The sequence below is a fragment of the Mirounga angustirostris genome, unplaced genomic scaffold (assembly GCF_029215605.1).
Source record: "Mirounga angustirostris isolate CCGP_5_RB_7025 unplaced genomic scaffold, mMirAng1.0.hap1 SCAF_5, whole genome shotgun sequence".
Taxonomy (NCBI): Eukaryota; Metazoa; Chordata; class Mammalia; order Carnivora; family Phocidae; genus Mirounga; species Mirounga angustirostris.
The window spans coordinates 38,495,194-38,517,786 of record NW_026991713.1 but is presented as its reverse complement, the minus strand read 5'-3'; positions in this window follow the sequence as shown (position 1 = coordinate 38,517,786).

The following is a 22,593-nucleotide window of genomic DNA, read 5'->3' as shown; positions in this document are numbered from 1 at the left end:
TTTCTGACACATGTAGTATTTCCTATTACATCATATCAGATGATATATCAGGCAATGTCATCTCACTTTGATATTATTAAGATTGCTCTATAGTGTAAGTGGTGATAGCCTGATCCCTTCATTTCATAGTTTCCCATCAACCATTAATCTAATGTTATTACCTCCATCGATGACATTATCCTGCATCAGTTAGTTCATTAGGATTTATAAATGGCAAGTTTCTAATTCCATCATTTTATCTGCATTTATTAACTGGTATTTTTGATGAATAGAATGACCTGTTCTCATCCACCAAAGATACTTGATTACTCTGAAATATAATTCACCCAAGAAAGGCAGGATAGAATGCATAATTACACCCCTTTTATTATGAATTTATGGAGTAATGATTCGGTGCTCTTACACATTTCCACAGTATCTAATGAGTTCTGTTTTACTGTCCGTCTGTTCCTCCCACCCTTTTTAAAAGCATCATTGTGAACTCATTATCCACTCATACATTCATGACTTTTTACCAAATTGCTGGATTTGGTCTATAGGCCATTGTCTGTTGTTCCCTATTCTAGATGGAGGCTACTCCATAAATCTGATTCCCAGGGGAGAATAGCACAGAGCAAAGCCCCCAACTGATCCACAAAGGATATCCGGCATGTGAAAAAATAATAAGACATGTTATTTCAAGCCATTAAGATTCTCTTACAAGTTAAAGCATAACCTAGTCCAATTTGAGACACCAGTTTTGTTTTTAAATGGTAAGGCAGCAGTGAATAACTAGAAGACAAGAGTTAATGGAAAGAGAAAGGAAAAGGAAAGCTGAGAAAGGACCAGGAGTTTGGACTGAAAGTTAAAGAGCTCATTAAAATTTTGACAGATTATTCATTCTTTTCATCTGAACTCCATATCTTTAAATCCCAATCATCTGCCTATTTGCAGGTTTAACCACATATCTTCTACTCTTTCTGGGATGCTAGAATGTTGATTGTTTCAATTTTTTTTTTTTAAAGAAAGTCATAGAAGGATTTTAAGTAAATCTGAAAACTGCGTCAGAAAGTCAAGCAGGCCAAAATAAGGAGCTCTGTTAAGAGACATTCCATCAACAAAAATATCTCTTCTCTTCTCTGCCATGGCAACTCCAAAATAGTAAAGAATATGTAATATGCAGTATCCTTATTTGAACCAGGATGCTGAGAATTGTGCAGCCAGCAAGTGTCTATTTCCGTGGCAAGCAGGGGCAGATTCTGAAGACACCGCACTGATTCTGTTGCATTGCTGGAACTTTCCCGGTTGTTAGTGGCAGGGTTCCAAGGATGCTCAACGGATCCACTTTCCAATGGCTTAAAGCCGTATATTCACCTTGTGCGTCTTTGTAGTCGTCGGAGCCCTGATTCTAACACGGTTGGTGCGTGTTAAAAACCCTTTTTCTCTGGACGTGCCAGAGCAGGAAAGAGAAGAGATGTTTGTGGTGATAAAGGTTGCACTTGTTAGAGCCTCTTGCCCTAGAAGTGTTGGTGAGCAAACAGTCCTTATTTGATCATTTTTGGGGTGAGGGAAATGAAAATAAGTTGTGCACACAGGCTCTACTTCCCTCAGGGCAGCTGAGTGGGGGAGAGAGGCTCTTTGGAAAACCTACAGTTTATTCTTACAAAACAATGTAGCCTCTAAGAAGTTGAAAACATTTGGAAAAAGTACAGAAATGAAAAGCATTATTGTGTGAAGTTCAAAATCTCAAGAAAAAAAAAGGTGTTCTATAAATGTCTCAGACTTTACTTTTGCCTTGGAAATCCTCTGGCCTACAATAATATGATTTGTTTAAAATATGGCACTTAAATATTTAAATGTAGCAGGCCCTATGTGTTTAATTTCTTTGTTTAACTGATGCATAGTTTCCCAACTATGTAGTGACTGGTGTAAAGTGTTCTATATTTATGTGCTTCAGCTTTCCGGAATATTTGGGTACTGGCCTTAAATATGTACAGTATCTTTCCTTTGCAGCAGTGTTGACAATGCCCAAATATATTAATGTTATACCTCCATAGTCTACTTTTCTGAAGCATGGTTAACAATGAGAAAAGTAAATTAAATTATCAAGTAGTTTATACAAACTGCAGGGACCACAGAGAATTACAAGGTTAAATTTCCACTTCACTATGTAGAATGTCAGATGCCTGGTGAAAATTTTTTATTTATATTTTAAACAATTATGACTTTGGTATATGGATTCTTTATGCAGTATCAATATGCATTCTGATGGAATTACGGTCATTAAATAGCATGAAACATGGAGCGAGGCCTTAAGAATTTAAATAATAATCATTTTTTAATAGCTGCTTTTCTATCAGAAGCAATGGGGAAAAAAGTTTTTGGAGGAAAAAGAAGTGAAATGTTACTCTCCAGTGAATGCTTTTATACAAAATGAATCTGTCTTCTAACAAAGGTTTGACTATACTGATACCCTGTGGCACTGAGATTGTTTTTAAGTGTAGAAAAGAGAATGTGAGGAGCGCCTGGGTGGCTCAGTCGGTTAAGCCGCTGCCTTCGGCTCAGGTCATGATCCCGGGGTCCTGGGATGGAGCCCCGCATCGGGCTCCCCACTCAGCAGGAAGCCTGCTTCTCCCTCTCCCTCTGCTTGCCTCTCTGCCTACTTGTTCTCTCTCTCTCTGTCAAATAAATGAATAAAATCTTTAAAAAAAAAAAAAAAGAAAAGAGAATGTGGATGCCACGGTCTTGTCACGACCTCTCTGGATACATGGAACCTCTCCCTGGGGCTAACCTTCACTGGAGTGAGGTCAATGACAAGAATTCGGCCTTGAAGAAATCATAAATTGACGAGCAAGCAGAGAATATGAAAGAGCACATTTTCTATCAGTCAACCTTTATTAGCCCCGAGGAAGAGAGCATATGTTTAGAAAAAACAGTCCACTCCTTGCAATTGGGGCCCAAGGCAAAAATGAATGAAAGAATAGTAAAACAGGCTAAGAGGCAAGAGAGAGCTAAGGAGAGTTTATATTATAAAGCACATACTGAATTTCGTAATGTACAATGTTCAAAGCAAGCATGATTTTAAATGATACAGATGTTTCGAGATATATAGCATTTTGTGGTTCTAAAACTCTTAGGGAGCTGTGTAGCTAGTTCAAATAGTGTGATATAATGTTTCTGTGTATTCTATAGGAGACCATTAATCCAAAAGATTCTGTACGGCTTCCTAAAACACTTTATCAACCATTGGAAGATCCAATTGTCCAACAACCATTGTTCCTCCCCAAATCATATGTTGAAGTCCTAAACCCCAGTGTTTCAGATTGTGACTGTATTTGGAGATGGGACCTTTAAAGAGGTGGTTAAGTTAAAATGAAGTCCTTAGAGTGGGCCCAAATCCAATCTGACTGGCATTATTCCTTTCTCAACTCCTGGCTGGGTCAACTTGTCTTCTTGTACAACTACCCCCTTGGCCCCTAGGCTTGGTGTGCGGATTAGAAGCCTGGATTTGGTGTGCGTGTTTGACCTTAATTCCAATTTTAGACAACCTGCTGGCTTTTGGTAATCCAGTCTACCCTCGCAGCTTTGAACAAGACCACCCAAACCGCCCCCTGCCACAGGTCTGCCATGGGCATGCCCCACACTCTGATTTCACCTTATATGTAGTAGATTGAGATCAACTTTTCCAGAATGCTGCCTTAATTGACCTTCCTCTGGTCTGGTGTACCACATAACCATCCACAAAAGTCTATCTTTTTTTTTTTTAAATTTTTTATTGTTATGTTAATCACCATACATTACATCATTAGTTTTTGATGTAGTGTTCCATGATTCATTGTTTGCATATAACACACAGTGCTCCATGCAGAACATGCCCTCTTCAATACCCATCACCAGGCTAACCCATCCTCCCACCCCTGTCCCCTCTAGAACCCTCAGTTTGTTTTTCAGAGTCCATCGTCTTTCATGGTTCATCTCCCCTCTAATTTCCCCCCTTCATTCTTCCCCTCCTGCTATCTTCTTCTTCCTTTTTTTTTTTGTTTAACATATATTGTATTATTTGTTTCAGAGGTACAGATCTGTGATTCAACAGTCTTGCACAGTTCACAGTGCTCACCATAGTACATATCCTCCTCAATGTCTATCACCAGCCACCCCATCCCTCCCACCCCCCACCACTCCAGCAACCCTGAGTTTGTTTCTTGAGATTAAGAATTCCTCATATCGGGCGCCTGGGTGGCTCAGATGGTTAAGCGTCTGCCTTCGGCTCAGGTCATGATCCTGGAGTCCCGGGATCGAGTCCCGCATTGGGCTCCCTGCTCAGCGGGGAGTCTGCTTTTCCTTCTGACCCTCCTCCCTCTCCTGCTCTCTTTCTCTCATTCTCTCTCTCTCAAATAAATAAATAAAAATCTTTAAAAAAAAATTAAAAAAAGAATTCCTCATATCAGTAAGGTCATATGATACATGTCTTTCTCTGATGGACTTACTTCACTCAGCATAACACCCTCCAGTTCGATCCATGTCATTGCAAATGGCAAGATCTCATTCCTTTTGATGGCTGCATAATATTCCATTGTATATATATCTATCACATACAAAAGTCTATCTTAAAAAATAAAAATCATCATCTTGTTGAAAGTTTGATATTTTTAATCACAGCAAACTTTCTTAACCCCTGAATATCTTCCTTCCTATGCATTTAAAATGCAAACAATGGCTATAACTTCATGATGCAGAAATATGCAAATATTTGATGTTCTGCAGTTGAATAAAAGTTCACTTTTCTCTATTTTTTTCTTTAGAATCCATTCTTAGTCTTAGGACTAGTAAAGAATAGATGGACGGGGCGCCTGAGTGGCTTAGTTGGTTAAGCGTCTGCCCTCGGCTCAGGTCATGATCCCAGGGTCCTGGGATCGAGTCCCGCAACAGGCTCCTGGCTCAGTGCTGAGTCTGTTTCTCCGTCTGTCCCTCTGCCCTGCTCTCTCTCTCAAATAAATAAGTAAAATCTTAAAAAAAAAGAATAGGTGGACATTCTTGGATACCAGATTTTCAGGAAGACTCAAAGAAGTATTGCTTGGTTTCTTTCGGAATTGTGGTAAAGCAGTGGATGCTTGTTAGATCCAGGAGTTGGGTGGGAGGAATAGTGCCCCAAAGTACTCACAGTTCATAAAGGCATGAACTGAAAAGATGAGCTAGCAGGGCAGCAGCAACAGGTCACAAACACATGTGGGTAAGAAATAGAACTTGTAACGTTTTTCTCTGATTGAAATTAATATCCATTTTGAGCGCTGGTTACACAGAGCAGCTGAAACATCATCTAAGTCAATTCAGGGTTTCACCATCATTTCCTCAAGCTTGTGGCCAATTTCTATCATGGTTTATGGAGTATCAGTCCAGCAGTGTGGAGGCTTTACATCTTGCCTTGGTTGTTCTGACCAATTCATCCAGGAATGTGCTAAGATGGACATTATCTATCTGGTCCTGTTCATCAATCCTTGCAGGTTGCAGCTAAACTGTCCCTTGCTCAACCCTAAGAGACTCTTAACTATAGAAAACAAACTGAGGGTTGATGGAGGGAGACGGGTGGGGGATGGGTTAAATGGGTGATGGGTGTGAAGGAGGGCGCTTGTTGTGATGAGCACTGGGTGTTGTAGGCAAATGATGAATCACTAAACTCTACTCCTGAAACCAATATTACACTGTATGTTAACTGACTAGAATTTAAATAAAAATTTGAAACAAATGAAAAAATAAACTATCTCTTGCTCATCATGGTCTAGTGGGAAAGAGAAACTTTTGGTGGCTAGTTGTCCCCTCTGTGGCCGTGGGATCTCTACAAGTTCTCTTAGCCTCTCTCTGCCCCTACATTCCCTGTGACCAATATTACTCCACTGGTCCTGTGCCTTACTGAGCCCTGGATCTCAGAGTCTCCATGTAACTTCTGAGAAAGGGAACTCCAAGAGTCTCTCATTATCTATCTCCCTCACTCTTCTGCCCCAAATCCTGGATTTGGTCTGTGGGTAATGTCAGGGCATGAGACTCTGGTAGAGACCCAAAATCCACATTCTTGTCTTCCGTTCTCTGAGTCATTATCTTTCTCAGACCTGATTTCCAAAGTGAGCCATAAACACTGCCTCTAGTTGATAGTATGATCTCACAAGGATACTATTTATAGCACATATTTATGCCCTAAGCTCTTTATTTAGCTACTTTTGAAGTTATAAAGCCCAGGTCCTAGAAACTAAAAAGTTACAAAATTTGACACTTTTATTGTTTATTATTCTAAACTGCCTAAACTGCTGTCTAAATGGAAGAGTGGGTCATATGTGAACAGAAAGTACGGAAAACAGAAATCAAGCCAACCAAAACACACAAAATTAGTGACTTATAACAAAACTAAGAGAGTCCATAGAACTGAAACTTAACTACTAACTCAAGTCCGATAGCCAAAAGTTGGTTGCCAAAGCTCAGAAGATAGTCCAAAAACTAGATAGGTTATCTATCTATCTACCTACCTACCTACCTACCTATGTCTTCTCCCCACACCACCCCTCCTCCACCCCTCCCCAATGAACCTAGAAAGGTCTAAACAGGCATGAATTAAAAATGAAGTATAGTCATCAGTGACAATGAGAAAGGACCAGAAACAGGGCTAGAATAATTTTAAAGATTCTTTAAAGGCAAGGAATTCTTGCCTCTGGTTTGTATTCAGGTCCTGTGGTCATGAATGAGGGGCAAGTTTTGAGTAGTAAAGGTAAAGAATGGCAACCACATCAATCTACAAATGTCAAATGGAGCCAACTTAGATCCAGATATGACCTATAGCAACACCAAGAATGAGTTCATTCTTTTTTTCCCAAAGATTTTATTTATATGTCAGAGAGAGAGAGAGAGATACAGAGAAAGAGAGAGAGAGAGCACAAGCAGGGGGGGAGCGGCAGGCAGAGGGAGAAGCAAGCTCCCTGCTGAGCAAGGAGCCCAATGTGGGATTCGATCCCAGGACTGTAGGATTCATGACCTGAGCCGAAGGCAGACACTTAACTGACTGGGCCACCCAGGTGTCCCTGAGTTCATTCTTTTAAACTTAAAACTTTATAATGACAAAACAATGGATTAAGAATGACTAGAATCACACTGAAGAATAGATTTACAGTTTACATAGACTAAGAGTGGTGTGGCTCAGTGGTTATGAACATGGACCCTAATGTCCTCTATAGCTTGAGCTAGAAACTTACTTTTTCATCTTGAGGAAATTGTACAGAACTCATTCATTGCTTGTTTTTTATTGCTGTGTTACAACATTGTTTCTTTGGCTCCAAGAGCATTGAAGACTTCTTGGTTTTGTCATTTCTTGTCCAAGTTTTGTGAGCACTCTAATGGGAGATGGAGGTTCTTTAAGTCTATCTATTGCATTTAAAAACAAAATATAATTGACCTTTGAACAATGCAGGGGTTTGGGGCACTGTCCTCCCATCAGTCGAAAGTCTACATACAACTTTTGACTCCCTCCAAACTTAACTACTAATAGCCTGCTGTTGACCAGAAGCCTTACTGATTACATAAACAATCAATTAACATGTATTTTGTATGTTATATGTATTATATACTGTATTCTTACAATAAAGTAAGCTAGAGAAAAGAAAATGTTATTGAGAAAAACAAAATAGAGAAAATACATTTACATTACTGTATTTATTGAAAAAAATCCACTTCTAAGTGGACCTGTACAGATCAAACCTCTGTTGTCCAAGGGTCACTTGCTATGGAAATATATGGACTTGGTGTAGTAGAGAGTTTATTTGGGAGCCAGATAAACTGGGGTTACAACACTGACTCTAGCATGTTATCCATGTGTCCTTGGGTAGCATTATTTTATATAGTTCTCAGACTCCTATTTCCTCATCTATGAAAGAGCCCAGTAACTCTCACCTTGAACCGTTGCTGTAAGAAGAGTTGATGACTAATTCCCTATATTGCCAATATCCTATGAGTGTCTCAAAAATGTTGAGTTCAAACATTTATATGGAATATAATAGTAGTAACAATAATGAATCATTTATATTTGTGTAACACATTTAGATTCTACTAGCAGTACTTATGCACCAAGAAAAAAATAACATTAAAGGCAAAAAAAAAAAAAGTGACAGTATTTGACAGATTTAAGTTTCTGGTTTTGTTTTATCCATCTAGTTTTTGGCTATAACATGCAGTACACATCCTGTTTAAGGTGTCCATAATCTGCTGATTTCAGGGTGAATAAGTAATTGAAATTCTGTATACTTATATATTTTCAACCTTCGTCTTTTCCAATACCTTCCCTCAGGTACACTGAAGTGTCCTTTGTCTTTAAAAACCTCCCTTAACCCTGAGACCATCCATTATACTATCACACCGAATAGTTTTTTTTCCCTGTGTTTAATCCTCCATCCAAATGTTAAATCTTTGATTTTGTGTTTTAGTTCTTAGATTACCTCTCAGATGTCAGGAAGCCCTAGGAACAGAAAGTAACTTAAATGTTTCAAGCAGGACAAAGAAAAAAAAGAAAGAGACTGTAAAGTACCTGCTGTTATGCCTCAAATTTTGCACTAAGAAATGGAAGTTTGGGCTGTATTGTACAATTGATCCTATCATTTCTGTTCCAATGCTGTGAAAGTCTATCAACATTTATTGATTATCTGCCATGCAATTTCTGGGCCTAATTCAGAGATTAAGAGAAGATACCCATTGGGTCAGGGAAAACTAAGGAAGATAAGGGGGAAAAAAAAAAGAAGAAAAGAGAGTAAGGGAGATCATAATCAGGGATATTTTTTGGTTATGAGACACAGAGGCCCAGTTAAGCTCGCTTAAAGCAAGGTGAGTTTATTCCAAGAATTCTGGGCTATCTTAAAGGATCCCGGGTCAGAAAATATATCTGTTCCTTCATGAAGAAATGGGAAGTTGTCAGTAATTAAGAAAGATTTGTTGTCTTATATTCTTGGTCTTGTTTTTGCTTTCTCTTGTCATGTGGCCTCATGTTTCTGCCTGTTTCTGAATGTCTGTTATTTCACTTTCTTCTCTCTGAAATCGAGTTCCTTCTGCTTCTTCATCAGTACAAGTACCTCTAAATGGCCACCCCTGGTCCTGACATGACAGTACCTTTTTAATTTAGCTGACTCCCAGTTTCTGGGACTTCTTAGTTCAAGTTTTCAAGTGAGGGGGTCTGGTGGGACCCAGCACAGGGGTCAGATGTCCACCGGTGATCCAATCAGCTGCTGGCCAAGGAGGGGTGAGGTTGTGTCATATAAACTGCTGGGACTGTACAGAGATGCAGGGCTCAGAGCAGAGGGCATGAGCTGGACAAGCATCCTAAAATGTGTTGATGACAAGCAGTAAGCCGAATGCCTAGGACGGTTTTAATTCACAGTATGGTTGCTGAGGAACAGTTTGGAAAAACAGCTTATGGTAGAGGTTCCAAATTGTATGTGTGTGTGTGTGTGTGCGTGTGTGTGTGTGTGTGTGTGAGAAAGAGAGAGAGAGGGAGAGAGACAGAGAGAGAGAATACAGAATTCTCATTATAGAAATAGCCAGACCTAAACAGGAAGGAAACTAATCTTCCAGATACCAAAAATGGATCTGAGAACAGTAGGTTGTCCTAGGGCTGGAGGATGGAAATTGTTTAGACTACCCAGAAAACTGAACCTGGAGGACAAGAGCAAAAGCCGTCGGATGTCAGGGGTGCGTGTGTAACAAGGGCTGTTAAGAGTTCCATGCAGCTTGAACTTGTACCTGTCCCTCTAGCTCTAAGAGACCTGGATCATTCAAGCCCTCCAGACTTCTATGTGAAATAAAAATGAAATAAAAAATGCAAACAAAAGAAAGTGAATAGAAATAGAGAAATGGCAGAGCTGGGGGGAGGGAGAAGGAGAAAGAGAGAGGGAGGGAAAGGCGGGGAAAGGAAGGGAGGGAGAGAGATTGTTTGCTACTTTAAACTTAGACCAAGCTAAGTACTGGGAAACTACTTTAGGAACATTAATCTTTTAAAAACGCACACCCAGAAATTCCCATCCAATAGGATAAGTTAGCTGGGTCCTTGGCCTGCGTGTGCATGTTGTCCAGAAATGGAAGGGGGATAAAGTGGTGCTCTCAGAGATGACCCAGAAGGGAAAGGTTTGGGTCCAGCGATGTCATTTTTTTGCTGGCAAAATTGCTTTTTTTTTTCTTTCTTTTTTTTAAACTCTTGGTTGGCTGGTAACAAAGACCACACTCAAGCTCTAACAATACATAAGTTGGGTGTCAGGATCTAAAATGCTGGTTTCCAAGCAGAATTTAAAAACATAGTCATAAAATGTTAGTACTGATGATTCCTGGGGAGTAGGATTGAACTTGAGGAGGAGTAAAAAGAGGGATGGTACTTTTCGTTTCATACTACTTTTTAATGTCTGATTTTTAAAAATAATTAAGTATATTAGCTTTATAAGAAAACACAAAAATGTCATCTCTGTTAAAAACTCATCAAAACGCATAGTGACATTAATAATGACAACTAATATTTGCAGTTTGGCTGGAGTATTAGGTTTTTGTATAGGTGGGTTCGTTTTTAAATGTCTGAAGTTTATCCTGCTTCAATAGCAACATTTCAACTATTGAAATACTGCTCCTTCGTCTTAAAAAGAAACTATTTGATGATTCAGTAATTTAATGATTAGAGTATGTAGAAATTTATAGGAACGGTTACAAAGTTCAGTATCTTGAATTTTACGTGAATTTCTAGTCTAAAATAGAAATACAGCCTAATGCATAATTGGAACTTAAGATGTTCTTTTAAGACTACAGTATGTGGTTCCAGAATTCTGGAATAAGGATTTGGAAAACAATGAAAAAAAATTTGTTAAGTAATAATGACTTCACCAAAGCTGATTGTTCTTAAGTATTTTAATATTAAATTGAGAAAGAGGTGATACTGTTTTATTATTATTATAATCATGGCACTGTTATTTAAAATGACTAGAAATGGAATCAAACCCAATATGTTGCCTAGCAACTACAAGAAACAAACACTTTGTTTCTTAAGCTAACTGACATTAAAACATTACCAAAGATTCCTAAAAATACCTGCCTCAGAGTTCAGTTCTCAGTTTATCTTTTTGGATCTCAAACATGCTTTTTTCCTGTTGGAACATGTGACATTAAAATTCCTAAGATGCACTTTAGTAATTATTTCAGTAATTCATCAATTTTTTTTTCTATTTCAATCTTCAAATATCTTAAGTTGCTTTCATACTAATACTACAACATGATAAATTAAATGCCTATAAACATAAATAACTTAGCAAAACTTTTGGCTTAGAACGTAATTATAAGGTAGATGGTGTGTAGCTGAAAATTTTTGGTGCTACAGTTGGATGCTGAAGCAAGAAGTGGTTCACAGGTGTCTTTTACAAGTGAAGTCCCACTATCTGGGTCCTCATCCTGCAGATACATGATTTGTGTGGGAGGAGGAGGGAGTCTTTATAGCTCCATCACTCAGAGCAGGATTAGAAGAAGTATGTCTAGCAGATGAAGGCCTTGCCTAAATAGGAAATCTAGAAATCACCTAAACAAATGTGACTCCCAGGAGGGGAGCTGGTTTATACTCCCGCTATGAGAAATATCAACCAGTCGCTGGTTTTTGAAAATACACTTAAAATATTGACTACTCTAACAAGAACAAATTCTCTTTTGTCTCTTTTGCTTAGGGATAAATGGAGACAAGTCAGGCAGAGAAGATGTAATGTAGATAGAAGAGTAAGTGCTGTTTATTTAAAGTCAGAGAAATAAAAATAATGATGCTAGTGAATATTTATGAAGCATTTATTATGTGTTAAGTACTAGGTAAATGCTCTACATTTAATCCTCAAAGCTACATTAGAAGGAGGTAGCTAGAGTTACTCATGTTAAATGTGAAGAATTAAGGGATAGAAAGTATCTTGCCCAAGGTTGCACATGGAAAGTGGCAGAACCAGTTTCAAGCCTGAGTCAATCTTGGTTCCAAAGGTCTGGTTTTTGACCATGAGAGTACATTTAAATCCTCATTTATTGTTTGGTAATAGCTAATTGGCCTATATTATTAGGTTTGTGTTCTGTTTTGAAATTTTATGAAGATTGCCAGATAATCAAGAGATTAACAAATGACTGGGAACTAGAACATTTGTATTTTGCTGAATTTAACTGAGTGAAAGCTATCATCAATAAATCTTATAATAAAACAGTGTCATCTTACACATACATGTACGTGACATGCCAACTCATTTTATTTTTCTACTGTGTTTTATATAATTTTATATAATTTCATTCCCCTAGAGCTTAGCTCTGAGCCTTAAATATAAGTGTTCAAAGAAAAATTGTTCAATGAGTGAATCCCATTTATATTTAGATCTTAAATGTGATTACTCTCCGTAGTTAGGTCTGTGTGTTGGCTTTGTCAGGGTCTAGCTGTGGTAGCCACACAGAAACATTATGAATCACAGTAATATAAATCTGTCTGTACTACTTTGTAGCTGCCTTGAGTGCTATATATATGTTAGCTTATCTAATCCTCCCAATCATCTGATGAGATGGGGACTAGTGTCCCTATTTTATGGATAAGGAAACTGAGGCAGCAAGAGATTAAGGAATTTGTCAAGGTCATAAAGCTTAAAAGTAGTGGAGTCAGGATTTGAACTCAGGCTATCTGGCTCTGGCATTGAAAGGGCTAAGAGAAGGAAAATTGAGTAGTAATACCGGGTTGCCTGCGGAACATCAAGTTGTCTTTGCCTTCTTTTCCTTTTCATCCAGTTTCATATTCTGCTCCACACCTCACCCCTATTCCTTTCCCTCACTCCCAAGAATTACACTTAGGGCAACTGAATCATTTCTCACACAGACAGGGCCACTTTTTCAAGGAAAAGGCAGTGCTAATTGGATGGACTACCAGGACAAAAAGTGTGAATACAGGCTGCCCTGGAAACTGGGACTTTGATCTCACAAATAAAAATTAACGGGAAAAAAAAAAAGAAACTGGGATTTTGAATCATCATAAATATGTTGTGCCTGTGTTTTGCTTATTTCTTTGTTGTTTGGAGTTATATGAAGTTAGCAGAGTAAAATAGATATACCAACTTTGATTTTGCCAGTCCCTATAGCAGTATATTCAGCTGTCCAATAGTTTGCTATTTAAAAAAAAGCTACAGGGATGCCTGGGTGGCTCAGTCGGTTAAGCATCTGCCTTCTGCTCAGGTCATGATCCCAGGGTCCTGGGATCGAGTCCTGCATTGGGCTCCCTGCTCAGTGGGGAGCCTGCTTCTCCCTCTGTCTGCCGCTTATCCTGCTTGTGCTCTCTCTTTCTCTGTCAGATGAATAAATAAAAAATCTTTTAGAAAAAGCTACAGTGTATAATCTTATGCCTTCATATTTCACAAAGATGCACAAGTATACCTGCAGGACCATCTTTGCTAGGCTAAAGAACACGCATACTTGTAGCTTTGACAGACATTATACTTCAAAGAGGTTTTACCAGTACTCACTCAACATGCATGAGAGTGTGTGTTCCCAATATGCTTGCCAGCACAGTATGCAATAAATCGTTTGGATCTTGCTTATCTGATAGGTAAAAAATGATATTTCAATGTGAAGTTTATTTGCATTTCTCTCGTTTTTTATTTCCTTTTCTATGAACTGTCTATTTGTATTCTTTCCTACTTTTTTTTTCTTTTCGGTAGATGGTTTTGCTATTTGATTTGTGTGGACCCTTCATATAGCCCTTTGTAATACTTGTTGAAATATATTTTCCAAGTCTATCATTTATCTTTTCATTTTGTTTATAATAGTTTTTGCTATGCAGAAATTTTTACTTTCTTAGAGTTGTATTTATTTGTTCAATTATACTTTTAGGTTTTCAGTCATACTTAGAAAGTCTCCCACACTCTAAGGTTGTACTTTTAAAAATGCGCCATAATTTCTTCTAATTCATCTAAAATTTATTTTGTGTTACTGGTACTACAGATAGAATAAACTTGTTTTCCAGATGACTACCCAGCTTTCCAACATCAGTTATTAATCCATTTTTCCCCACCATTTGTAATGCCACTTTCATTACATACAAATTCTGATATGTATTTGACCCTAATTCTGGGCTTTTCATAGCGTTCCATTGTCTAGTCATGGGCAGGTACAGATTGTTTTAATTATTACAGCTTTATAATATGTTTTAAATATTTAATCAGGCTATTTCCTCCACTCTATGCCTTTTTTTTTCAGAATTGTCCTGTTCTTTCATGTTTATTTTATATATTAACTTTAGAATTAGCTTGTCCTGTTGTAAAAATCCTACATCCATTTTAATGAGATTGTGTTAATTTTTAAATTGTAGTAGAGAAAATTGGTATCTTATTACACTGTGTGCTCCTATCTGAGAACATGATATGCCTTTCCAACTGTCCAAGTCCTCTTTAGGCCTCTTCTTCAGTGTTTAAAAAATTCCCTTCATGTGGATCTTGCAAATTTTATTTATATTTATCCCTTTGAACTTTTTCTTTTACTGTTGCTATTAGAAATGCGATTTTCTTTCATTGTATTTCCTAACATGTTATTGTGTCGTTATGTGAAAGTTTTGATTTAAAGAATGGCTTACAGGGTCGCCTGGGTGGCTCAGTCAGTTAAGCGTCGGACTCTTGATTTTGGCTCAGAGTCGTGATATCGAGCCCACATGGGGGCTTCTCACTCAGTGGGGAGTGTGCTTTAGGTTCTCTCTCTCCCTCTGCCCCTCCCCACCAAAAACAATTAAATCAATCTTAAAAAAAAAGAATGGCTTACAAACACATGCATACATCCCAAATTCAAAACCATATATAAAGCAAATTCTCTCTTTCCAAAAAACATAAAGTTATTTTTAAAGGTATTAGAATATGGGGCACCTGGGTGGCTCAAGTCAGCTGAGTGTCTGACTTTTGGTTTTGGCTCAGGTCCTGATCTCATGGGTTGTGGGATTGAGTCCTGCATTGGGCTCAGGGCTCAGGGCTCAGCCTGGAGCCTACTTGAAAATTCTCTCTATCTCTTCCCTGCTCTCTCTCTCAAATAAATAAATAGCTCTTTAAAAAAAATAAAGTTATTATAATATATATGTTTATATACAACATACAGACAACATGTTAGTCTATGGGCTTGAATATTCAGATAAATATAAGGATTCAATATCAAAATCATCACATATATATTATTATTTGTACATTTCTTTAAGCCACCACTGGGCTTTCCTTTCATTACAGGTAGGCTGTGAATCGTCTCCAATTTATTAGGAAGAATACTTTTTCAGCCAGCTGGTAAGGGCAAGGGAATGCCAATTTAAATTTACTTCCTTTTTTTTTTTTTTTTTCTATCTCCTCTCCCTCCTCAAGGTATGTCAGTGACATCAGCTGATACATTCTAACTTCTTTCAGAAAAGAAAAGAAAGGGAAAAAAAAAAAAACCCCAACAACCAAAACATGCATTGTTCAAACTCCTTGGGTTCCTTTAGTGTCAGAGAAAAAATTAGGGAATTCTTTCTCTCTGTGGTATAATCTTGCTGGATTCAGATTATGTTTACTCAGTTTATTCTATAATTAAGAAAGGAGAAACATTTTCCCTTTTGGTAACCAATGTGTTTTATCCCACATAATTCTGAGTTATCATAGTGAAATAGAAAGAGTTTCATGTTTGACCACATGGCCCCCTTCTTACCCACAGTTATCCCTCTTACTACCACTGTTTTGCCATTCTCTTCGGTCCCTGCTGGCTCACATGCCTCAGTTAAGATTTTTGTCTTTTTCCTTTCTTGGTGACTGTACAAAGATGGCCACCAGAAGGAGAGGTGTTGACACATAAGTGATGTGCTAAGGCCGTTAGCTAGCAGTTGCCTGTTGCTCACATCTTTTTTTTCCCCTCCTTTTTTTTTTTTTTTTTCCTGACTGAAGCTGGCTTTGTTTGATTTCTGCCCTGAATGAGGTTTTTAGAATATGCGAGGAAAATATCTTTGGTCAGAGAAAACGAATTTTTTTTTTTAAAAAGTTTTTCCCTCACCATCCAAAATCTTTGTGATGATTTTGTTTCTGAAGATAATTTTAGAAAATCATCTCTGTACCATGAGAACACAGATTTGTCCTTGTTCTTGACAGCCCAAAGTGTTCAAGATGAGGACTTCTCTAAACAAGTAGCTTAACATGAAATGATTATGAATGTTTGGAAATTCCATGCTAGATATGTGGAGAGGAAAATGTCACTGTGTTAGGAGGTGAACATTTTTGCATGGACTGAATGTACACGAATTCTTTCAAAGGAAACATATCTGTGCAATAGGTGGGGATGCAAGTAGGATGTGATTTTTCTGGCCACATAGTGCCATAAGGCAGGCTTGAAAATCAGACAGATTGGATGGGAGCTCTAGCTGCATAACATACAAGGATCCTGAGTTTGGGTACATCTCTTAATCTCTTTATTTATTTATTTATTTTTAATTTTAATTTAATTTAATTTTATTTGTGAGAGAGAGAATGAGAGACAGAGAGCATGAGAGGGAGGAGGGTCAGAGGGAGAAGCAGACTCCCTGCCGAGCAGGGAGCCCGATGCGGGGCTCGATCCCGGGACTCCAGGATCAGGACCTGAGCTGAAGACAGTCGCTTATCCAACTGAGCCACCCCGGTGCCCCTCTTAATCTCTTTAGGCCTCAGCTTCTTTGATCCTCTTAACTGTGTGTGTGTGTCAGTGTGTGTGTGTGCGCGTGTGTGTAAATGCTAACTTTGTCAAATCAGCTAAGATACATAAAAACACCAAACCAAGTGCTTAAAAAGTAGTAGATACTATTTTAAGTTTAAAAACTGGGTGTGTTAAGAGTGTGTTAAGAGTGTATTATAAACATTGAAAAAACTGGAACGTGTTAAGTACCATCACAGAGTCAAATCAGTGGGCATTTAATTTGGTTACATTGAGCTGTTGGTGACAGTGAGCTGTTAGTTAAAGCTATGAAGACAAAATAATGTGTGGACCATCTCTTTGGGAGCAAAACTTTGGGAAGAATTTCAAACAACTAGTCTTTCTAAAACTGCTGCCATAAACCAAAGAAAGGTTTTCATATTTATAGTGTGACAACAAAGGTTGACTGGACATTGTTTCAACAGGAATTTACGAAGTGTATGGAGATACCCAGCATGGGCTCAGTCTCCTTCTCCAAGAAGATTGTTATCTCATTAGAGAAATCAAGATATCCATGAATAAAGCAGTGAGACCCAGCCTTGTACGGAATTGAATTATGTACTGAATTCCAAAATGTGTTTCAAATGGAAAGGGTGCCAAAGCCAAATAGAAAGAGTGCCTGTCCAATATTGTGAAGATCTATTGCCCCTGGTTGCTGAGATCACTGTCCACCCTCTCTGCCTACTTCTTTTGGAGAGTAGCTCTTCAGCTACAATCACATGATTGTGGGAGGGACGATCGATCATTTTTTTCCTGACTTGCTCTTTATACACTCCCAACCCTGCCCCCATCCAGAGATGGGTAAGCGACCTGGGTTATTCCAGACTATCACCCTCTTGCTCACAAGGATCGGTCATAATTAGGGAATGACTCTGGCCAGGCTAGACAGAGTACTTTCCTGAGTATCTTTTGAACCGGAATTGGGGATTTATTTTTTTCTCTTTTTGGTGGTGAAGCTAGTAAGATGTGAGCCTGGAGGTGCTAATATCCATAGTTTCAACTTCATGGAGAAAATCCGATTGTGAGAACGATGGCAATGGTCAGAGAGAGGAGGAGATACCAAAGGGAGAGAGACAGAGGGAGAGTGGAGACCTGGTTCCCTTTGTTGTTGACCCTGAGTTTTGGACTTGTCATCCTTAGTCAAAGAGTCCTAAGTTAGGTGATGCCATCCTGTGAGACATTGCTTACCTCATTTGCCTATTTTGGGCAGTAGGGTAATGACTGCAGGTCCCATTTAAGTGTAGGTTGGGCTCCTTTCCATAACAATTTTCAAAGGAATCCCTTAAAATCAGAACAAGTTGTGTGTATATATGAATATTATTCAGAGAAAGAAGGAAATCCTGCCATTTATGACAACATGGGGTGGGGGAATTAGGGAGATGTTGTTTAAAGGGGCAAACTTGCAACTAGTAGATAAATAAGTTCTGGAGATCTAATGCACAACCTAGTGATCATCGTTAACAATACTGTACTGTAAACTTCAAAGTTGCTAAGAGACTAGTCCTTAACTGTTCTGAACACAAAAAGGAATTATAATTATGTAACATAATAAAGGTACTAGCTAATGCTACATAGTAATCATATTGCATACATAAAGAATCAAAGGATTAGTTTAAAAGAACCTAAATAAGTATGAATTGAATTTATATAATTGAGTACATGGCCTCCATCTTCTAGTATTAAGCAGAGTACTGTTGGTTTCATCACTTATTGGCTTTATTGCTTTGGTTTATTTTGCTATACTTTACACAGCTTTAAAATACGTGTAATGAGTATACATGACTTACCTAAGAGGTAGTATAGGCTAATGGGTAAGAACATAGTCTCTGGAAAAAAGACTTTCTAGGGTCAAATCCTGCCTCTACAGGATTTACAGAACTTGTTTGTGGTTTGTTGGGACCTGGGGCAAGTTACTTAACCCTAAGATGTCTTAGTTTCTTTATTCGTAAAATGGTGGTAAAAGTAGGTATCTATCTTGTAAGGTTGTGTGTGATGCATGTTTAGTGAGTTCATGTGTTTAAAGCTGTTCACATAACAAGTACTAAGTGTTAATATTTATTATAATGACCTTATTCAGTTGTAACTGGATTAAATACAATCCCTATCACAACACCTTTATCTCAATTAGCACTCAGTAAATGTTAATTTCTGTGGCAGTGTATTTTTGGGTCTAGTTCCAGCTCTACACTGACAGTTGGCATACCGCTGTCACAGTAATCTTAGGAAAGTCACATTTTGACATGCTTTACTTATGCTAAACACTATCAAAAGCTGCCTATCATCTGTAGATCGTGCTCCTTTTCAGATCATCTCTATCCTAATCGTTTTCATCTATTCCCCAGAATCGCCTCGCATGATCATTTTGCTTAGTTAAAAGATTTTTCTCATCATTCAGTGTACATCAAGAACTGTGAGGAGTCTGAGATTTTACCTCACTTGCAAGCTAACAGATTAGCCTACTACTACTTCATGGATGCTGGCAGAAGACATGATATTCCTGGGTCATTACAGTGCAGCAAAAAGCATGAGCCTCATGTTTGCATTGGTTGTCCTCACTCCAGAAGTCCCCTGGTGGGGGGGTGCAGAGGGGCTCAGAGGGGTGTTCCGCGTGCAGTGGGCTTGTGTCATGGCTGAAGAACTCTAAGCTTAGGGTGCCTAATATTCTTTGATTGAAAATCAAAACTCAATAAATGGTAATTTCATAAAGCTTAGTTGCAAGGTAGAATCTGAACCCATATTTGTTACTATGTTGCACTAAAAACAATTGGTCTATCTTGCATTTTGGAGGAATCCTGTACCCATGTATGATTTTGTGACACCAGAGATTGGTCACTGAAAAATATTGGTTCCCTAAGCCATGTAAATATTCCAAATATTGATACATTTCAATACACAATATTAAAAAATTTGTTAATACCGTCACTGACCTCAACAGAAAAATAATCAAGTATTGGGAAACAGTCAGGGTCACAGTATCAGATACCAGATTTCCAAAATTCTAATTTTCCTAATATTTGAATTTGAATAAATATTATGCTCTTCCAATATTCCATGAAGATTTTGAAAATCCAACTTGCAACTCAAACATTGACATAATTGCTTTTCTTTGAGACAGTATTTTTTTCAATATATGTCAGAAGCGTTCTGTGTACTTTCCATTTCATCTCACAGAATCCTTAAGAGGTTTGTACTCAAAAGTCAAGATTTTGAAAAATTAGTAATTTTTACTGCTTCATCAAAGATAGTCTTCGGGGGCGCCTGGGTGGTTCAGTTGGTTAAGCGACTGCCTTCGGCTCAGGTCATGATCCTGGAGTCCCTGGATTGAGTCCCGCATCGGGCTCCCTGCTCGGCGGGGAGTCTGCTTCTCCCTCTGACCCTCCCCGCTCTCATGTGCTCTCTCTCTCTCATTCTCTCTGTCTCAAATAAATAAATAAAATCTTTAAAAAAAAAAAAAAGATAGTCTTTGGTAGTGGTGGTGAAGAATGCAGTAGTATTCTAGCCTAGCTTGCTGCTCCTGCCTTGTTCCCACGAAGTTGTCAGTAGTTGTACCATCACCATTTTTTCCCAGCATTAGTGCAAATGTCAACACAGTGAAAACAGCGGGTAGCATCTTAGTATGACTATGAAAATAATTTTGACCTTGTGGGCCCAAGGGAATGGTCTCAGATACTCCCGGATTATATTGGACCATTCCTTGAAACTGCTGGGGAACCAAACCTGTTAGGGGGCTGTTCTAAGAGGAAGTGGAAAGGAACCTGAACACAGTAAAAGCATGAAGGAAAGGCGATTTGAGAAATGGAATGCACAGATTCGGAGTTGTCTGAGAAAGGTTCAGGTCCAGATATCTGGGAGCTGTTAGAAAAGGAAACTGAATATGGAAGGTTCTGATTTAATGATTTACATGAAGGAGACATCCATACGTGGTTTGAGGTCATGGAAGTGTACGTAGCAGAGTGGTTTAAGGCATGGTCTGCCTCAGTTTAAATGTGGGTTCTGCCACTTTCTTAATCAGTTTGTGCCTTGGCTTCCTCATCTGGAAAATGGGAAAAAGGGTACTACCTACCTCCAGTGATGGATGTGAGGATTACAAGAGTTAATACTTGTAAAATGTTTAGAACGGTGCTTGGCACAAGGTTGCACATCTACACAGGTAGTAATCCATGCACATGAAATCCATATATAGACATGATATATACATTTATATATATATATATAATTATGCTAAATAAGTGGAGTAAAAAATGGAAGTATATGAGATTGCTCTAGAAGAATATTGGGAGAGAGGGGAGCTGAGGATTAAGTGCAACTGATAGGAGCCACAAGAGGAGACTGTGATGAGGGAGGCAGGGGAAACCTTAGCACAGTACCTCATACATAGGAGGAGGTGCCCAATAAATATTTGGTGAATGAAAATGTTATACAGGGGCACCTGGGTGGCTCAGTTGTTAAGTGTTTGCCTTCAGCTCTGGTCATGATCCCAGGGTCCTGGGATCGAACCCCGCATCGGGCTCCCTGCTTGCGGGAAGCCTGCTTCTCCCTCTCCCCCTACCCCTGCTTGTGTTCCCTCTCTCGCTGTGTCTCTCTCCGTCAAATAAATAAATAAAATCTTAAAAAAAAATGTTATACAGAAATCAGAAAAGATAAGGGCCTGAATATATTTACTTATGTTTAGCAAGGATAGGTCAGTTGGGGACTGAGACCCCCCATATAGTGCCAAATTAATATCAGAGTTTGATGTGAAATTTTTTTTGTTTTGTTTTGAGAGGCTCGGGGCTTGATCTCTTGACCCTGTGATCAGGACCTGAGCCGAAATCAAGAGTCAGATGCTTAACTGACTGAGCCCACCCAGGCGCCACCTTGATGTGAAAATCTTACTCTGTGCTTTAACCTTTAGAGTTACTGTCTTTTATTACCATTGTTTCATTACAATTTTATAAAACTAGCCTGGAGTCTCATTTTTTTAATAAGTGAATTCTGCCCATGATCACAGTTATATTTTTAGTCTTTTTTCTAAATGCCAACATTAGTCATTAGATAGAAGACCTGGTCATCAAGCAGGCCACTGGATGACTCAAGATTCCGTCATTTGACCTCATATTGAAAATATGAGGGCCAAACAGAGTTTATCTGACAAGCAGCACTGTAGCAGTGTTTTCTGCTTTTCAGTTTTACTGTACAGAAAAACAGAGTCAGTTCTAAAATACTGGTTTTTCTTCTATTTGGGCCAGTAGCAGTTTGTTGCTTTTTATTGAGAATGGTCCAGTTATAAAAATCTCCGCTGGGGAGGTTGTTCTAACTGAATGCCAGCACCACATTTTTTGGCCTGCTTGGACCAATGGATTCCATTTAACTGGTATCAGAATGAATTTCTCTAATTATTACATTAATTTGGCCACTTCCTGCTTAAAAGCCTTCTGTGGAGTATATATTCAAGCCTTTTTAATCTGGACAAATTCTGAACCCTCCCTGCAGAAACCCTATACTATCATTACACTGGTCTACTTTCTTTTCTTTAACTCTTCATTCCCCTACTTGTTTATCTTTTGTTAGATATATTTACATGTATATTATGGTATTTGCGTTGAGTGGAATGTTTTTTTCTGTTGTGGTATCCAGTGGATTGTTACTGGTGCTTAAGAATATGCCATCGGTCGACCGAGGGTTTCAGAGGGGAGGGGGGTGGAGAGCAGGGTATGGAGTAATAGGGTAATGGGTATTAAGGAGGACACGTGTTGTGATGAGTCCCGGGTGTTATATGCATCTAATGAATCATTGAACACTATAGCAAAAACTAATGATGTACTATACAGTGGCTAACTGAACATAATAAAAAAATAAACTTGCATAATTAAAAAAATATGCCATCGGTTTTTGTATGTAGCCCTTTTAGACATA